We start from the raw sequence: 18,288 nt of genomic DNA on the forward strand, positions 1-18,288 counted from the left end.
TACCTGTGTCCCTCGGGCTGTGCTAGGGTGTTAAATATAAGCTCCCACGTGAAGGGCGAAGAAAACACTGGAGAATTGCGAGTTCCTAGGACAAAAGCCGAGCGCAGGTTACCAGGGCTGGGAGTTAGCGCAAAAGAGGCGCAGGCGTCCTGGGCAGACGGGAAGGTTCTAGTGTGGAAGGTGGGAGGACACCTGCCCTGGAAATGTGACAGCCCAGTGGACGGTGCGCTGGGGAGGGGCTGGGCTGAGCGAGTTTAAGTGGAAAAGAATAAAGAGAGGCTAAGAGGTAAGGACAATTAAACGCGATCCACGAGCCGGAGGGTATCTCGGAACGGAGGAGAAACCTCAGAAGGACATTTGCGGGGAATAAGCTCGGAGCCTGGAAGGCAAGCTTTACGGTAACGTTGAATTTCTTGGTAACTGCCCTTAAGGTGGTGGCTTAGCCAAGGTCCTTGTTCTCAGGGAACGTATGTGGAAGTGTCACGTGTTCCAGGCATGTGACGAGTGCAACCTGCTCTCAGTAGACAGAATTAGACAGAGAACGAGGCGGCAAAAGCGGCAAAATGTCAAAATGTGGGTCTGGGTGAGGGGCGGGGGCTCTGTTGGATTTCTGGGGAGTTTGCTTTATTTTGCAACTCTTCCACCGGGCCGGCTGCCCTGGCCTCCCGCCCACCTCCCGGCCCCGGACGCACGCATTCTGTCCTGCAGCGAAGAGACGAGCTGGACGAGCTGGGGGTGCCGCCTGGCCGACGGGGAGACGAGCCCCCCGAGTCCAGCCAAGGGGCAGGAGGCCGGCCTCTCTTCCTGCGGCCTGCAGCGGCATGTCCACTGGGACACGAGCCACAGGACGGGCGCTGGAGCCCTGCCCTCTGTGAGTGGCCTCAGGACCCCGTCGGCCCACATTCCTCGGGGAGTCATCTGTGGGCGGCTGCGCCTGGCCCTGCGCTGGCATGGACACTGCTGTCTTCCGCCTGCTCCTTACTCCCACGGCGTGGGCTGGGGACGACAGAGTCTGCTCATCGCTCCTCCCGCTCCGCCCTGCCCACGGTCAAGGGTCCCCCACTCAGGGCAACCCCCTGGAGGCTGCGTTCCTCAAAGGGCAGCGTCGGCACTTTGCGTCTCGCCTGCTGCCTGCCCTATTTGGGGGCCCCTGACTCCCCAGCCTCCCAGGGGCCACCTTCTCTGAAGCTGACACGCTCGTCTCCAGTGGCCTGCCCCCGTGCACACACTCGCACCCATGATGCACACACACACATGTGACATGCACACGCACGCACACGTGCTCACGTGCACGGTGCTGGGGCGGGCCAGCAGGGGATCTGAGCCCCCCACAGGCTCGGGCGCCCTCCCTCCCCGCGCACAGCAGCGCTCAGTCCCCTGGGCCGGCTTGCCCTGCCCCCGCCCTGGTCTACCAGGCCAACTCCCCGGGCGGGTCCACACCCGGGCCAGGCGGTCCCGCCAGGGGTCAGCTGCTGGCCACCTGGGCGGTGAGGAGAGTGACCTCAGCACAGCCACCTTACGTAATGTTTACCATCCTGCTACCCTGGACTTTGGGAGGTTGTGTGGCCAGTATGGAGCGAAAGTGAAAGCATGGTGTGACCAGCCGCAGCGGAGCCTGCAGGGCCCCCGGGGGCACGGCCGTCGAGGGGCTGGGGGTCGACTTGCTCCGATTACCCAGCTAGAAAACGTCAGGACTGGGAATTGGAAATTTGGCTCAGGAGCCCACTTGGCCACGTTCCGAGTATTCTAATTAAACTGCATTTTTTTTGCCCGAGCTGCAAGGAAAGTCCTTTACGCTTACACATAAATGTACCCAGGACAGACGATGACCAGATTCACAGACAGCGTCGAAGGCAGAGGTGTAACTCCACCCACCCTGCACCCATTCAGAGGAAACGGCTCCTGTGTTTCTTCCAGCACCATGTTAAGCGGGTGCCCCATAGAATAAAAAGTGGGTCTCTGCTGTGAAGGGAGCTGCCGCCCCAGGCTTCTCTGCCCGAACCCCCTCCCCTGTACCTAGTCTCCCCCGTTTCCCACCGCTTCCGCCCAGACTCGGGGGGAGGGCACCCCCGGGTGTCCCCTCACTCCCCCACCTCCCCACGGCCGTCTTTGCGGCGTGGCTCGACCCCCACCCCAGGGGGAGTCAGCCGGGACCTCGATGAGGCAAGACGGGCTGGGCCGGGCGGCTCTGCACCCAGGGCTCTACCGACAGGGCGCGGGGCTCGCCCAGGGAGCGGCCACCAGCCTCTGCTGCCCGGCGCTGCCCCTCTGCCCCCGGCAGCCCCCGAGGACGGCTGTCCACTGGTCCCTCAGGGAGACCTCAACAGAGCGGAGGGGCCGGGGGCCCCCTGGACAGACCTTCCCATGTTGAAGTCTCTTCCGAGGGAGGGGTCCATGGGGAGGAGCGGCTGCGGCTTTGGGGCAGACGCCGGGTACCCAGTGAGCCTGAGCGGAAGCAGCTCGAAAGGCGAAGCTCCTCGCAGGGCGGTGAGGGGCCTGGGCGCCTCCCTGTCGCAGGCCGGCGACCATCAGCACGACCCCAACCCGTCTTGGACCTTCCAGAGGCGCCTGCCCCGGCCTGGGTCTCGGGGGTCTCGGGCTGCGTCCTGTGCAGGGCCCTGCCCGGTGCGTGTCGCGGCCATCCTGAGCTAACGGGAGGACGCCTGCGCGTCCCTGTACGGCTCTGCGCCCGGAGGCACCCACGCGGGCAGCGCTCGCTCGTCCCACATGGGGCAGCCCTGAAGCCCGTGGCGCAGAGAGGGAAAGCGGCGCACGGCCCACCGCCTGCCCAGGGCCACCACGACGCCGCTGACCCACATGTCCACCGGGGGCGCCGTAGCCTCCCCACGCACTGGAACGTGTGTCCCGCGCCCACCTTGGCCCCTGCGTGATTTCTCAGGTGTCCACTCCCACCTGAGGCCGTGTCCTCCGGGGCCCCTGGCCACATAAGGGCAGGACTTGGGCAGAGGGGCTTGGACAGGGACGCCCGTGGCTTCCCATTGCTCCCCGTTGCTCAGGGCCCAGCCCCCGCTCCTGCGCCCCGCGTGCTTCCCGCGCACTCACCATGTCCGGCCGCCCAGGTGGTCAGGCTGGGGGTTCGGGGCTCCCTCTGAAGCAGGCGCCGCGGGGGGCGCAGGCGCAGGGTCTTCTGTGGCTCGACGAGGTCCACGAGCTGAAAGAGCCGAGACCCCCTGCTCGAGTGGCCCCTGCACCGCAATCGCCAGGCCTGGGTGGGGGCAGCGGGCGACAGACGCCAGAGGAAGCAGCGGGCACCCAGGAGCCCACCCCCGTGGGCCTTGCCCTCCCAGCTGGTTCTGAGGCCTCAGCCTGCCCTGGCCGAGCCACACACATGCACACGCACATGCCTTCACGCATACACACGTGTGACACACGTGCACACATGCACTTGCACACCTCCCCACCCCCCAAGGCTCCCCCGACGGCCTGTCCCCCCCGGGGTCCCAGGCACCCCATCTCTGAAGGGTTCAGCCAAGGTCCTCGGGGGACAAGCCAGGGCAGGGGTGCAGGCAGGAAGCGGGGGGAGGGCGGAGGGGCTGGCCTGGCCGCACAGGGGCACTGCCCCTGGGTCCCGCTGGCCGGGACTTCCTGAGCAGCAAGTTCATCCCGTGATCCCTCCGGCCTGGCTGTGGGCGTGGGGTGCCCACCTGGTGCCACCCCCCTTGCCGCCAGAGCAGGACGCGCCGGACAGGGCTCGGGCAGGGCAGCCACCCCCCGCTTGCGGCCGCGTCTCCAGGGTCCAGAGCCCGTCCCTCCCCAGGGTCAGGGGCCCTTTGGCAGCCGAGGGGGCAGGTTCCTTGCCAGGCCCTCCCCACCCCTGCTGCTGGGTGCTGGGCAGGCTCCTCCGGAGGTGGGTCCACGGCAGGGACCAGAGGACAGCGCCCCGGCGAGTGGCCCGAGAAGCCCGGACATGTCGTGGACACACTGTCAGGCCTGCCTGGTCGCACAAGCCCCCAGACTGACCGGCCCACATGGGCCAGGGGAGCTGCTGGGCCCCTCATCCGGCGCCTCTCCCCGGGGACCCCACCTTCCCAGCCGCAACCCCTTCTGGCCCCCACTGACGCCCCACGGCCGCGGGACCACCGGAGGTTCAGATCTCTCCTCGCCCCCCGCCGTCCTCAGCCTGGCTGAGTCCAGGCCCTGGCAGGGGTCTCGCTGGCTGGTGTCGAGGCAGGGGCTCCAGGGAGCCCCAGCGGGGGGCACCCGCGTCCCAGCCCGTGGCCGCCCTCGGTCCTGAGGAGTCTCTGCCCTCAGCCTCACGTCCACCGACTCGGACCCCCACTTCCCCGGGAGGGACCCCGCGGGGACAGCAGCGCCCCGCCTGCAGGACCACCAACCCATCTCGAGGGCCTCGGCTCAACCGCGCCCGCAGCGCCCGCTTTGCCACCAGGTGCCACATGCTCAGATTTGGGGACCAGGCTCTGGCATCGCCACCCAGGGGGCCCCGGACCCAGGCCCGCACCTGCGCCAGCGCCTCTGGGGGGCCGCGGCCCTGCTTCCCGCTCCCGGCCCAGGCAGAAGCCCCTCAGGGCGCTGTCCCGCGAGGCGGTGGCGGGGAAGCCCGCGTGGACGCCAGAGGGCTTTGCGCTCCCAGCTCGGGGCTCCCTTCCCGGCACGGGGCTCCCTTCCCGGCACCTCACCCGCGACTCCACAGACACGCCCGCGCCTGCCGCACCTGCCGCACCTGCCGCACCTGCGGGAGGTGATGGGACGCCCCGCTCGCCTCTCCCGCGCCCCCCCGCTGCGGGGGCTCCTCCTGCTCTGCGGGGGGGCACAGGCGGGAAGGGCAGCCCCGGGCCCCCGGGGAAGCGGGGTGCGGGCAGCGGCTCGGGGCAGTGGGCGCGCCCGGCGGAAGGGACACGCGTTCTCGTGGCGCCCCCCGCCCCCGCACGCCCCTCAGCCCCCGGCACCCCCCCCCCCACGCCCGGCCCGGCCCCGGCGCCCCCGGCCCTGCCCCTCACCTGCCCGCGGCCGAGGCTCTGGCTCTTGTGCCCGAGTGAGACAGCGGCGGGGGCGTGTCCGGGCGTGTAGCCTGTGCTCGGGGGGCGGGGCATGCTGGAGGCGGGGCCTGAGCTCGGGGGGCGGGGCCTCGCTGGGGGCCTGTGTTCGGGCGTGGCCTTGCTCGGGGCGGGGCCCCCTTGGGGGCGTGCCCTTTCTGGGGCGTGGTCTCGCTGGGAGCGTGCCCTTTGCTGGGGGCGGGGCCTCGCCGGGGCGGGGCATGCTGGAGGCGGGGCCTGAGCTCGGGGGCGGGGCCTCGCTGGGGGCGGGGCCTGGCATGGGGAGCCGTTGGGGGGGCTCTCCTCGGGCGCTGAGCGGGACCAGAGCGGGGCCCCCACAGCTGCTGCCCGGGGAGGGGTCACTCCCCCCTGCCCCCTGCCCCCAGCCCGCTCGCCTGCAGCACGCACACGCACGCACACGCACGCACACGCACTCGCACGCGGGCAGCGGCCCGGGGGTCTCCACCGGGAGCCCCCGGAGGGGCGGGCTGTGCCGTCCGCTGGCGGCGCAGGCGCAGCTCTAGCCGCGGCCACGTGCCCTTCGCGCTCCGCGGGGTCCTGGGGGCCGGGGGCCGGGGGCTGGGGTGGGGTGGGGGGTCTGAGGCGTCCCGGGTCCCCGTGGGCCCCCGTGCCCGCCCAGGCCTGGCCAGCCCGCGCCCCGGGAGTGGATGGAGCCTGCAGGACGCTGGGCGGCGGTGACCCCGCTGCTGACCCGCGCCCGCTCCAGGCCCTCGAGGCAGAGCAGGGCTGGGGGCGGCGGGCGGCGCTGCGGGGGCTTCCGCCTGGGTGGGCGGGGACCGGACGAGCGGCCACGAGAGACCAGGAGACGCCGTGGGGGGCTTCCCGAGGAGGTGGCCCCTGAGGAGGGGGCGCAGCAGGGCGGGGGAACCCGGGGGCGGGGCAAGGCGGGAGCCCATCTCCCCAGGGGCTGTGGGGGGGGGGCGCTGGAGCGAGCCTGGCCTGGGGGCCCCCCGACACCCGTGGGGGTTCAGTTGGGGTGAGAAGGGGGGTTGTGGGCGATGCCCCCTCCACGTGGAGAGGAGAGCCGCCGTCTTGCGTGGGGGGACACGGCAGAGCTGCAGTGCCCACTGCCTGAGCCAGAGTCCAGAGGGGCCAGGTCAGGGCCGCCTCCCGCTGACACCGGGTCAGGGTCCGTGGTGCTGGAAAAGCAGAGCAAAGTCCTCGGGGGGCTCCGGGAGGCGAGCCTGCCCCCCACCCCTGCGCACCCACAGGGCCACCTGCCTGGGGATCCCGTTTCCCCTGTCCTGCCTCCCTTTCTTCCCTGAGGTCACCTCCCTCCCGCCCGGCGTGGCCCAGGCCTCCCACCTTGGGGGGCTCCGGGCAGGTGCGGCCAGCGGGGCGGGGGCTTGGGTGCCCGGGCAGAGGGCACCATCGCTGGCCTTGGGCAGGTCACCGATGAGCGGGGAAAACCTGCTCCTGTGAAAGCGAAACTGGTTTGTTTGTGTTGAACGTAATTCTGCACGTGGTAAAACCTTCAAACAATAAAAAGAGGGAATAACTCGGACTGCGCTTCGCCCCCACTGCGCAGAGACCCCGCGACGTCATTAACACAGTTTCTAGAAGCTCTCGGTGTCTCGGACACACAGGCCCCGCCTGCCCTTCTGGCCCTGGCTGGCCTCCTGCTCAGTCCCTCCCGCTGTCCCCTGCCTGAGGACACGCCTCGGGCTGCACCTTCCTGGAGGCCCCCCGCTTCTCCAGCACCACGTGATGTGTGGGAACCGCGCGCCTTTCAGTTTCAGCGACGCGTGGATTTCCCTTCCGATGGCCGCTGTGATGCGCACGTTACTCAGCAGCTTGATCTTTGTATTTACTGATTTATTTTAAAGTTTTAGATTACATAAATGTTACATCAAAAACATAGTGCTGATGCGCACAAGGAGTGCCGTGCCAGGCACGGGGTGTCCCCCGTGTAGGGAAGCCCCACGTGCAAGGAGTGCACCCCCTAAGGAGAGCCGCCCAGCGTGAAAAAAGCGCAGTCTGCCCAGGAGTAGGGCCGCACACACGGAGAGGGGACGCAGCAAGATGACACAACAAAAAGACACAGATTCCCGGGGCCAGGAGAATACAAGCGGACACAGAAGAACACACAGCGAATCAACACAGAGAAGACAGCAGGGAGAGAGGGCAGGGAAGGGAAATATAAAAAAATAAAATAAATTAAAATTAAATTGAAATTAAAACATAGGGGCCCCCCCGGCCGCTCCCATTAACAGCATTCTTCTTTAGTCTGTGTCACTTGTTGCAACTGATGAACACGTGCTGAAGCGTTGCCACTAACCATGGACTCTAGTGTACATTATGGCTGACACTTTGCCCTGCAGTTTTATAGATTTTAACAAAATGTATTAGGGCCTGTATCCGTCACAGCAATATCATGCAGGACAATTCCAGTGGCCCCAAAATGCCCCATTTACACCTGTTCTTCCCTCTCCATCCCCTGAGACCCTCCGGTGGCCACTGCCTTTGTATCAATGACGCACGTTCTTCTTGCTAGGATAATAAATCTACCTCAGTCCACAGCTGCCCTCCCCACTTATGTCTGTTCATTCCTCGGTCCTGAGGGCTGCGGTGGTGACGCCCGCTCTGCTTCCCAGTGGGGGGCTCAGATCCCACGGGGTGGACGCGCTGTCCAGCTGGCAGGGGTAGATACTGTCTTTTTTTGGAATGGGCGTTGACCAACCCGCAGCATGTTCTTAAATCCGGAAGGCTGGGTCTTTTCGTTACTAACTCGTTGCTTTCTCACGCTGGTCCTGCCCCCAGGCCGGCCACCTCCTTGGCACTGGCAGCGCTTTTGTGTGAGATTCTGCACGTGGTCGACTGTGAATGCCCCGTGGGGCCTTGAGGGGGACACGTGATTCTCCACATCTGCCCATTTTCACCAGCCTGAGCTGCCGATGACGCAGCGCCGCGGCCGGCCCCTCGGCCGTGGGGGGCGGCAGGTCCCCGTCGTGCCAGCAGCCTGCAGTCACGCGCAGCCCGTCCTTGTGGTCGCAGCTGGGCGTGTGCTGAGTCCCCGTGAAGGCTGAACTGGCAAACCCTGAGCCCTGTTCTGGGGAGGCCGGGGTCGGTGCCTGCCGGCCTTGGCCGAGGACGCACACCTACGCTGGCCTTCCAGGTTCCGGGTAAAGCCACCCGACCTTCGAGCGCTGATTCCTGAGCGTCGCGCTCCCTGCCAGCGTCGCCGTCCCCCGGGCCTCGGATCTGCAGGGCGCATCCCAGCCTCTGCGCTCCTGCAAATTCTACACCACACTTCAGGGGGGCCGATGGAGACGGTGAAATCATCAACAAAAAGCACAAAATCCCAAAACAGGGGGCACTAAATAAGCTGCGCACAGGACCCCTGCTTGCAGCAGACGAGCGGAAGGGGGGCCGCGCGACCTCCGCACACGACTGCAAACGAGTGACCACTTCAGGGGCAGGTGCGGGCGAGGGAGGGGCCCATTTGCAAATAATGAGGATTGACTGTATTTGGAAGCTATTTCATTAGGTGGGTAAATGCTTGAAATGGTTACACCTGCTTGTTGAGTGAGTCTTTACCATCCTTCGTCATGGGAGAGTGGCCTCACTCCACCCTGAGAATCCAGCGTGTTTTAAATCTGTTTCTTCTGACATCAGTGGAGCAAGGCCGTCCTCCTTTGGTTAGAATATTCTACGCTTTTACTTTCAGCCATTGTGTGTCCAGATGTTTTAGGTGTGTCACTCACAAGCAGAAAATACCTAGATTTTCCTTATCTTCTTTGACTGTTTAGTCTGCTTTCATCCACTGTGCTAAGGGTAGACCTGTTTCTACAGGTCAGGTTATCGGCGCAGTGTGCCCGGTCTCCTTGTTAACCCGTGTCCCTGTGCGGGGACAGCTGCGTCACAGTCACAGCCTGCGTCTCTGCCAGTGTCAGCGCCATGTTGACACGTCCAGATGTTCTCCTGGTTTTTAACGACAGGCGGCTCCCGGGCTGGTCTCTCTCGCCTGGTCTCCCTCTGGTTCCCGCGTGGGTCTCTGATCAGCGAGCCTGAGCTCTTGCTGCCTGCGTGTGTTGAACACGCCTTCAGGTTTGGGTGCCGTGTGCTGCGAAGAGAAGTCTCGGGTCAGGGGTCCTGCTCCCGCCACGCTGTGAAAGTCCCGCTCCTGTGTCCTCCCGCGTTCAGAACAGCGAAGGAAAACCTCGTTCCTGGAACATCGTCTTTCTGGGGAAGATTTTAGAAATCCTCCCAGGCTCTGTTTTCTAAGACTCGTGTGACGTGTCGGGGAGGGTGGGACAGGGTTTTTTCCCCACCTCTTCTCCTTGGCACCCGTGGGTCCTTTCAACCTGGGACTTCCATCTTTTTTACACTCCAATAACTGTTTTTCCTTTCTTTCTCAGATCCTTCCTCTTTTCATCCTCCCTGAGACCCCTGTATTCCACATGTCGGCACGATCACATCCCGTCCGGAACAAGGCTCTGGCTCCAGGTCTGAGAGTTCATGCTGCCGTCATGGTGGGAGGCCGGCGAGTGCTGTGACGCGGCGTTCCTCAGACGTCACCAGGTCCTTCCCAGCACCCCTGGGAACATCAGCCACCGTCCCCCACGTCTCTGGGACACTATGAATCCTGTTCCTGGACGTTTTCCACGTTCTTGACTTTTAAGGTCGATTCTTCTAGAATGTGGCTGCTCTGGCCTCTCCGCCAGGACATAAAAGCCCAGCTGGTGACCTGGGGACCCCAGGCTTTCCGGAAACTGCAGAATCACGTCCAACCAGAGATGGAAAAATGAAGCCCTCATGTCGCCCACTTAACTGGCCCTGATTTTGTAGCATTTACAGCCTTATCCATGAAGGGAAACCACTCAGTTAGTTTTGGGTGAACAAGTGCATGCATGACCATCTCCTGTTGCGTGACCTCAACGCGTGACTGGAGCCTCAGCTTCCCGCTGCAGCAGGCTGCACTTGTTCTGCACGTGCGCCAGCTCACACACGGGTCAGGAGGCCCCGGGTTTGACCCCGGCCTCCTCTGCGGTAGTGGGTGCTCTGTCAGCTGAGCCACATGGCTTCCCTCGTCCTGCTTTAGGAAGACCTTTCCTCGGGTCGGCACTCGCCTGGCCCTGCAGCCTTGAACTGTTTTCTGGGGCTTTGAGGAGTTTCTCCTGCAGGTGCTTGCAGGCTGTGCGAAGCTCCTGTGCTCACCCGCGTTTTCACACCCTCGGCTTCTGTTAGTTTGCTTAAACCACGCTGCGAGAACAAGGCCAGGCTCTCCGGCTCCTTTATTAAAGCTCCTGGAGCAAACTCTGCTGAGGCTGAGCCCACCCAGCAGCTGCGGGCGGAGAGGGGAGTGCGGCCGCTCCCTCAGGCCCAGCGGCCCTCGAGGCGGCCCCGCAACAGAGACACGGACGCCGGAGCCTTTCCCCGCCGCCGACTGCCCTCCGCCTCCCAGTGGAGGCCGGTGTGTGCCCTGGCAGGGCCGCTGCTCGCCCGGGGCCGGCGCGGCAGGACAGCTCTGCTGCGGGGAGCCGGCCTGCGGAGGTGCGGGGCGCGGAAACCTCCCCGACCCCCGCAGCTACTGAGGACCCCGGCCTCTACCGTGGGAAGACCGCCCCCACCCGCTCACAGGCCGCCGGGCGGGGAGTGGCCGTTGTCCTTGGCCGGCTGAGGCCAGTGGCCCTGTGCTGGCCCCGGGGCTGGGGCGCAGCTCCTTTGATCGAGGCATTTCCTGGGAGTCGCCCTCCCACAGCCCTTTGGGAAAGGCGGGGAGTCACCCAAAGGGAAAACGCTCTGGGAGCCTCCCGGTGACCCCGGCCCTGCCTTCCTGCTCGCACCCCACGAGCCGGCGCTGGGAGGCCCGGGAGGCGCCAGGCAGCCCCCGTGTCTGAGGACTGGGCTAGGGGCTGCCCCCCGGCGGGTTCACCCCTGCGGTCAGGGAGGGCCGGGCGCAAGCCCCAAGGCCCCGGACACCCCAGGCCCCCACCCACCCCGGGTCCTGCCAGCCCAGACCCCGCCCGGCTGCCAAGCGGATATTTCTTTTTAAGATTTTTATGTATTTACCTCTCCCATCCCCTTGTTTTTCACTTGCTGTATCTCTTCGTCTTGTTTCTTCAGGAGGCACCAGGAGCCGAACCCAGGACCTCCGATGTGGGAAGGAGGAGCCTAATCTCTTGAGCCCCCTCCACTCCCCTGCTTTGCTGTGTCTCTCATTATGTTTTTCTTCTTGTGTCTCTTCTTACATCATCTTGTTGCGTCAGCTTGCCATGCCTGCTGTTCACACCAGCCTGCCATCTTCTTTAGGAGGCACCGGGATCCGAACCCCCGACCTCCCATATGGTAGTCGGGAGCTCAGCTCCTTAAGCCACATCTGCTTCCTGAGCAGACCTTGAAGCAGGTGTCCTGGCGTGTGGCTTCTGCCGGGAAGAGGATCTTTCCCAACTGCCAGCAACACAATCCTCTGGGGGCACCTACAAGAGGTCCCTTAGCCTAGTTTTTGCAGCCCCCTCCTCGTGGGTTGGCTGGAAAAGCGGGTCAGCAAATGCACCTGCCAGGAAGGTTCTGCCTGCCCCAGCAGCTTGGAAGAAACCCAGACTGTGGCCTGGGAGGAAAAGACCACCGGCCGCCGGCCGTAGTCCCCCGCCCAGAGCCCAGGCGTCCTGCCCCCTGGCCAGGGAAGCTGGGAGCTGTGGCCCGAGCATTCCGTCAGGGTTCTGGAATCCCCTGGACCCTCGACGTCTAACCGTTCACTGCCTCTGTTTTGCAAGAGGCTGTTGTCGGTCACCTGGGCTGCGTAACAGGCCGTCCTCAAGCCTCTCGACACGGCCACAATGTCTGGGCCCCCAGGGCTGACCTGGAGCAGCCCCCTTGCCGGCCTGTTTCCAGCCTCGCCTGCCCCTAGCAGGTGCCGACCTGGTGTGCGGAGCCGGCCTCCCCGAGGAGCATGGACGCTGCAGGGCTCTGGGGGGGTCCAAGCCTCCCAGCGACTTCCAGCTGGTGCCGTGGTCACTGTGTCAGGACCGCCCGTCCAGGCCAGGAGCAGGCTCCACCTCTTGCTGGACAGTGGCTGGAAACTTCTCAGTCTCCATGGCCCTTGGTTTAGAAGTCCCCTCCCCCCCAAAGACAGGCCAGGAGGTGCCGGACACACCTGGGCCGCCTGCAAGGGCTGAGGGTCAAGGACGCGGCCGGAGCCACCCGGGCGCCAGGCCGGGGACGCTGCTCTTCTTGGCGGTGACATCGTATCAGCAAGGGGTGGGGTCCTAGCGTGCGATGATGCCAGGGCCCCCGAAGGCGAGCCAGACCCCTCCCACGCCCTCAAAGCGCATGTGGGCGTCCGCTGCCGCTGTGGGCCCCCTCGGGGGCAGGGTGCGCGGGAACTCAGGGCACAGGCCCTTCGCTTCTGTGAATTTTCCACACTGTCCTCCACGGCCTGAGCGACCCGGGGGCTGGCGTGGAGAGCAGCGACTCTGGGATGGACACGGGCGGCGGCTGCAGGACGGGCGTGGGGCCTGAGCAGGCGGGGTGGGTCCGCCCGACCCAGGCAGGGGACGCAGGGGGCCCCGTGCAGGGAGAGGGGCGGCAGGACATTGCCGAGCCCCCAGGGGGGCCGCCTGGACACGTAGGCCGGGCAGGGACGCAGCCGGGTCACAGCCCCGCCCCCGCCAGCACCCGCCTGTCCTCAGTGGTCGAGGCATGGAACGTGCTGAAAGCAGCGAGGGCGCCCAGGGGGGAGGGCAGAGCTGCTCAGGCAAGGGAGCCCCCGGGCAGCCAAACTGCCTCGCCGTGGGGTGCCCAGCGGGGTGCAGGGGGAGCAGGCAGTGGGCGGCAGCCCTTCAGCCTTGCAACCCCGACGAGGGTCTGGGGTCTTTAGCTGGCACCTCTGCGCCTCCAGGTGGACGGGACGACCGCCCTTGTGCATACAGCAGGCGCTCAGCGGGTGCTGGCTGAGCCGGTGGCCCGTGGAGCCGTGCTCACAGCCCGTTCACTGGCCGGGACCGTGTGGACGGCCAGTCCCCTGCCCCCTTTCCTGCCCTCAGCCCTCACCCGAAAGCAAGTGCAGAGTGGGGGCTCTGCAGAGCGCGCTGTTCCTGACCCCACACGCCTCCTCGCTGCGGACACTGGAGTGGACAGGTGGCTTCACGTCCCTGCGTCTGGTACCTTGTCACTGCCCCCCCGGAGGGCGCAGCTGCCACCCCGAGCATAGCCCCCTCCCCCAGCCAGCGGCTGGGAGGAAAACCCGCTCCCAGCCGCCCCTGGGGTCTGAGGTCCGGCAAGGAGGGGCTCTGGGCTCTAGGGTCAGGCCGGTGGCCATAATGCCTCGTGGCCGCCTCCTGCTGTCCACCCCGGGAACGATGGCCGGGCAGCAGGTGGGGCCCGAGCGCTGCCTCCAGGGGCCCCGCCCCTCCCGGACCCAAGTCCCCCCATGCTCCCGGCTCTTGGCTTTTGCTAGCAGGACCGAGCCCCTGACTGTGGCCCGGCCCCGGGCTCGTGGGCCCCGGGTGAGTGGCCCTGGAGAAGCCTGAGGAGGGAGGCACTGGACTGCGTGCGAGCGTGTGCAAGACCATGTGTGAATGTGCGGGTGCGTCCAGGTGTGAGAGTGTGTGAGAGTGTGTGCGAGTGTGTGGAGGGCGTGGGCGAGACGCTGTGCTCCTGGGTGTGCGTGCACACGCATGTGAGTGTGCATGCGTGTTGTGTGGTGTGCAGGCTGTGTGGCTGAGTGTGTCTGCATGTGTGCGTGTGCAAGTACCTGTGTGGGCATGGTGGTAGCTGCGTGTGTGTGCACAGGTGAGTGTGCACAGGTGTGTGTGCCTGGGGGGAGAGTGAGTGTGCCCTGAGCGTGCGGGCAGGGCTGGCCCTGCGGTGCCCGGGGTGGACTTGCCGCTCGCTGGGAGGACGATCTGCAGCTGGTCAAGGTGGACGCAGCCGTGCTCACGCCCCGGTGCCTGGTTACACGTTCGCGCTGCTACAGTCGCGTTGATTTAAGGAAAACCCTCCTTCCGAGACGCCCAGTGCAGCCTCAAAAACAACACGGCTCCTTTCGTTTCCTTCAGGAGCTGAAGTCCTCTGATTTCTGCATTTCCCATTTTCTAACCCTGTCCCCACTCGTGGAAAGAAGTGGGTTCAGGTTTCTCTTCCAGTCCTGGGCCCTGCAGCTGGAGGATCAGAGCTCCTGGGGGCTGCGACCCTACCCCGGTGAGGGGACGCTGCCCCCCGGGGCCCCAGGAGCGCGTGGCCAGAGGAGCGGCCGCGGTCCAGGGCTGCGCTGCGCGTCCGACGCCTCATCCCCCTCCCCCGCCTCGCACCTTCTCCTCATAGGTGCCCTCCTGCTCCCCCGATTTCTAACGATGCCTGCTGGTCAGTGAACAAACCAACGGTTTTACTTTTCAGGAAAAAACACCATATTGGCGAATTAGGGCTCCAGTAGGCGTGGACTCCACGTTCTATCTCCTCATGCCCTTCAGAAACAAACGGGTCGGAGTGGGCAGCCGACAGGGCAGGACACCGTCCTCCCCGAGGCGAGGCCCCCGGGCGGGCCACGAGTGCGAGGAGCTCACGCCAGCGCAGCGCAGCGCCTGTCCTCGCTCCGAGTGACGCGATCCGCGTGTAAAGCCATCGAGGCCCAGCAGCAGCCGCTGTGGCGCGGACGACCCAGGAGCAGGTGGAGGCTGGAACCCGGGCCAGGCCCTGCAGGAGCGTCTGGGGGTGCCCCCAGGGCGGGCGCTCACACCCTGCTCCCGGGAGCCCCTTCATGTGGCGTTTTCCCTCCAGGGTCCCCGGGGCACACGACGTGTTTTTACTCTGGCCCTGGGGGCCGACGCTGCAGCCCCGGCCCAGGAGGCCCCCTCGCACCACGGGGGGTGAGTGTGTGTGCGCGGCCCCGTGAGGTGAGAGACTGGGGGGCCGGGAGGTGAGTGTGAGTGTGTGAGCCAGGCCCCCGGCGAGGTGAGCGTGCCCCGGGAGGGGGTGTGTGGGGTCCCCACGTGCGGGAGGGGTGTGTGGGGTCCCCGTGTGCGGGAGGGGAGTGTGGGGTCCCTGCACGTGGAAGGGGGTGTGTGGGGTCCACGCATGTGGGAGGGGCTGCGGGGGGTCCCCGTGTGCAGGAGGGGCTGCGGGGGTCCCCGTGTGCGGGAGGGCCTGTGTGGGGTCCCCCCGTGCGGGAGGAGTGGTCCCGACAGCAGGGCCAGGGGCTGACAGAGGGGCTCTGGGGGCGAGGGGAGATTCTTCTCTGGGACCCCGTGGACCGTCAGGGCCCCAGGCGAGCGCCTGGAATTCCGCAGCCCGTTGTGACAACAGGGACCCCAGCGCGGCACGGAGCAGGGAAGCCGCAGGCGGCAGCCAGAGGCCCATGGCCCTACCCCCCACACCCCTGTTCTGGCCTAACGGCGGCCTCAGCGCTGTTTGAAGGGGAGGCACGACGCGCAGCTCGCTGGAGGAGGGTGTGGGAGCACAGGGGCGCAGGCCGGAAGCTGACCTGGGGGCCCGTCACGGGCCCCCGCGTCTGTCTCATCACCCGCGTCACCCGCGCTCTCCGCCCGGCGCACGCTGCTCCTGCTGCTCTCTGTCCCCTCCCCGGCTCCCCAGGGCGCCCCAGCCTCAACCGCAGATCTGAAGAAAAGCCCGCCAGGAGGCCTGGGGGGCTGGGGCTGCCCCAAACCAGCAGGGCCTCCGCCCCGCGCCCGGCTGGGGAGGCCCCCACACCCCCGCACCCCAGCGCCCACGGCAGAGCAAGGCCGGGGTGCAGGGCCGACGCCCGCCCTCACCTGGGGGGCCGGGGGCTGGGGGACCCAGTCATGCCCAGAGGGACTTGAGGTCCAACATGAGGCTCTCCGTAGGGGAAAGCTCGAGCTTGGACAGACGGGCCGAGCAGGGTGAACAGACAGGCCCCCGCCCCGCGACGCCCCGCCCCGCCGCCTCTGCGTCCTTGACATTGAAAGCAAAGTCGCAGCCCACGGGAGAGCTGGGGTCCCACGTTCACCGAGGCACGTGAGGGACATCGCGGCGCTCCGGCAGTGCCTGCTCGCCGAGGTCGGGGCAGTTCGGACCTGTGGCCGCGCAGCCTGTTAAGCACCCACGAGGAGGGTGCACACCCTACAGCGGGGCACCGACCCCACGAGGCTTTGTTAACTCGAGATGCCCACGGGTGCTTCAGTGCGACCACCTGGCGGTCGGCAGGGCTTACGCAGGCGCGTCCCCCGAGGTGGGAAGGACAGTGGACTCCCGACCACGTCCCCCTGAGTCTCCTGGCTCCGGGCAAGGCCGGCTCGTGCACCTGCTTCCAAGGGGGGCTTAAACCGTGGAGGTGCAGCACTGTTCTAACCAGATGTGGTGACCAGCGGGCGGGAGCCGGGGCCTGGGGGGCCGTGGACGGGCCGGGGGGGCGTGGACGGGCTGGGGGGCCGTGGACAGGCCGGGGGGGCGTGGACGGGCTGGGGGGCCGTGGACAGGCTGGAGGGGGTGTGGACGGGCGGGGGGGCCGTGGACAGGCTCGGGGGTCCATGGACTGGCTGGGAGGGGGCTGTGGACAGGTTGGTGGGGCGTGGACAGGCTGTGGGGCCGTCAACAGGCTGGGAGGGGGCCATGGACAGGCTGGGGAGCTGTGGACAGGCTGGGGGGCCCCGGTCAGGGCTGGGGGGGGGCGTGGACAGGCTGGGAGGGGGCCGTGGACAGGCCGGGGGGGCGTGGACGGGCTGGGGGGCCGTGGACAGGCTGGGGGGTCCATGGACTGGCTGGGAGGGGCCCGTGGACAGGCCAGGGAGCTGTGAACAGGCCGGGGGGGCGTGGACGGGCTGGGGGGCCGTGGACAGGCTGGAGGGGGTGTGGACGGGTGGGGGGGGAGTGGATGGGTTGGGGGGCCGTGCACAGGCTGGGGGGCGGTGGACAGGCTGGGAGGGGGCTGTGGACAGGTTGGTGGGGCGTGGACAGGCTGTGGGGCCGTCAACAGGCTGGGAGGGGGCCATGGACAGGCTGGGGAGCTGTGGACAGGCTGGGAGGGGGCTGTGGACAGGCTGGGGGGCCCCGGTCAGGGCTGGGGGGGGCGTGGACAGGCTGGGAGGGGGCCGTGGACAGGCTGGGGGGATCCGGTCAGGGCTGGGGGGGCCGTGGACAGGGCTGGGGGGCCCTGATCAGGGCTGGGGGACCGTGGACAGGCTGGGAGGGGGCCGTGGACAGGGCTGAGTGCCTGGCGGCTCCTGGACGATGCTCTGCGTAATTCATGGCATTTTGGCCTCAGCTTCTTTTAATGTCTGTCTTGAAGGTGATGCCATTTTCACAGGATGACGGGAGAGAAAGGAAGACGGACTTAGAAGGTGAACGAGCTTCAAGGTCCATTTATCCGAGTAAAGCGCAGTCGGGCGAGCGGCTCCACAGTCGCAGGGCCTGATCCTGTTTCGGGGCCCCCAGAAGGGAGGTGGCCGAGGGTCACCCTGGGGCGGGAACGGTGGCACTCGAGGCCCCCAACTCAGCGGGGCTTGGACCTTTAGAGTCAGGGACCCTCCCTCAAATCCGTCCAACCCAGAAGCATGAATCCAAAACCGGCCCCGGGGGCCTGGGGTGAGAGAGGCCCGAGGGCGGCCGCGCTCAGCTGCCCCTCTGGGGGTCTCTCGGGACCCAGAACCGCCCCCGAGCCTTGGGGCAGCCCCTGACCCAGGCCGTGTGATGGGGGGCGAGGGCGGGAGAGGGTGGAGGGGAAGAGGGCCCAAAGGGGGTGCGGGTCCCGGGCCCAGAGCCCCCGCCGCCTGCAGCTGCCCGCCTGGAGGGGACCTGGCAGCGAGGGCGGAGCTCACAGGGGCTGCCGGCGGGGTGTGGGGGGTCCCAGGAGGCCTGGGGGGGGCCTTCTGGGGAGGCGAGGGAGGGCTCAGGGGTGTCAGGGAAAGCGTCCCACGGGAGGGGTCAGCAGACACAGAATCCCTGAGGCCAGAGTAGCGGGTGGAGGGAGGAGGCGACAGCAGAGAGGAGCGCGGGAGCCGGGGGCCCTTTGGGGCGGCAGGCAGGGGTCATCTCCTTTAGAGGAAACACGGAAAATAAAGGTACAGAGGAGAATGTGGAAGTGGTCTTTGCCCCAGCTCCCGCGTTTCCTTGTAGCTTTTCTCACGGGTGTGTGCAGTGAGCAGGGTGGAGGGAGGCTCATGGGACTTTCGTGGACCCTCCCACCACACCCACGGCAGGATTACAAATTAACCTAAACACTTAAAAATTATTTGTATAAGAAAAGCTGTGGTTTGCAGAACAATCGTGTCTAAAATACAGGATTCCCAGCACCCCCATAACTAACAACCTTGCATTGCTGGGATATGTTTCTTACAAT

This window comes from Dasypus novemcinctus, chromosome 21, assembly GCF_030445035.2.
Source record: "Dasypus novemcinctus isolate mDasNov1 chromosome 21, mDasNov1.1.hap2, whole genome shotgun sequence".
NCBI lineage: Eukaryota > Metazoa > Chordata > Mammalia > Cingulata > Dasypodidae > Dasypus > Dasypus novemcinctus.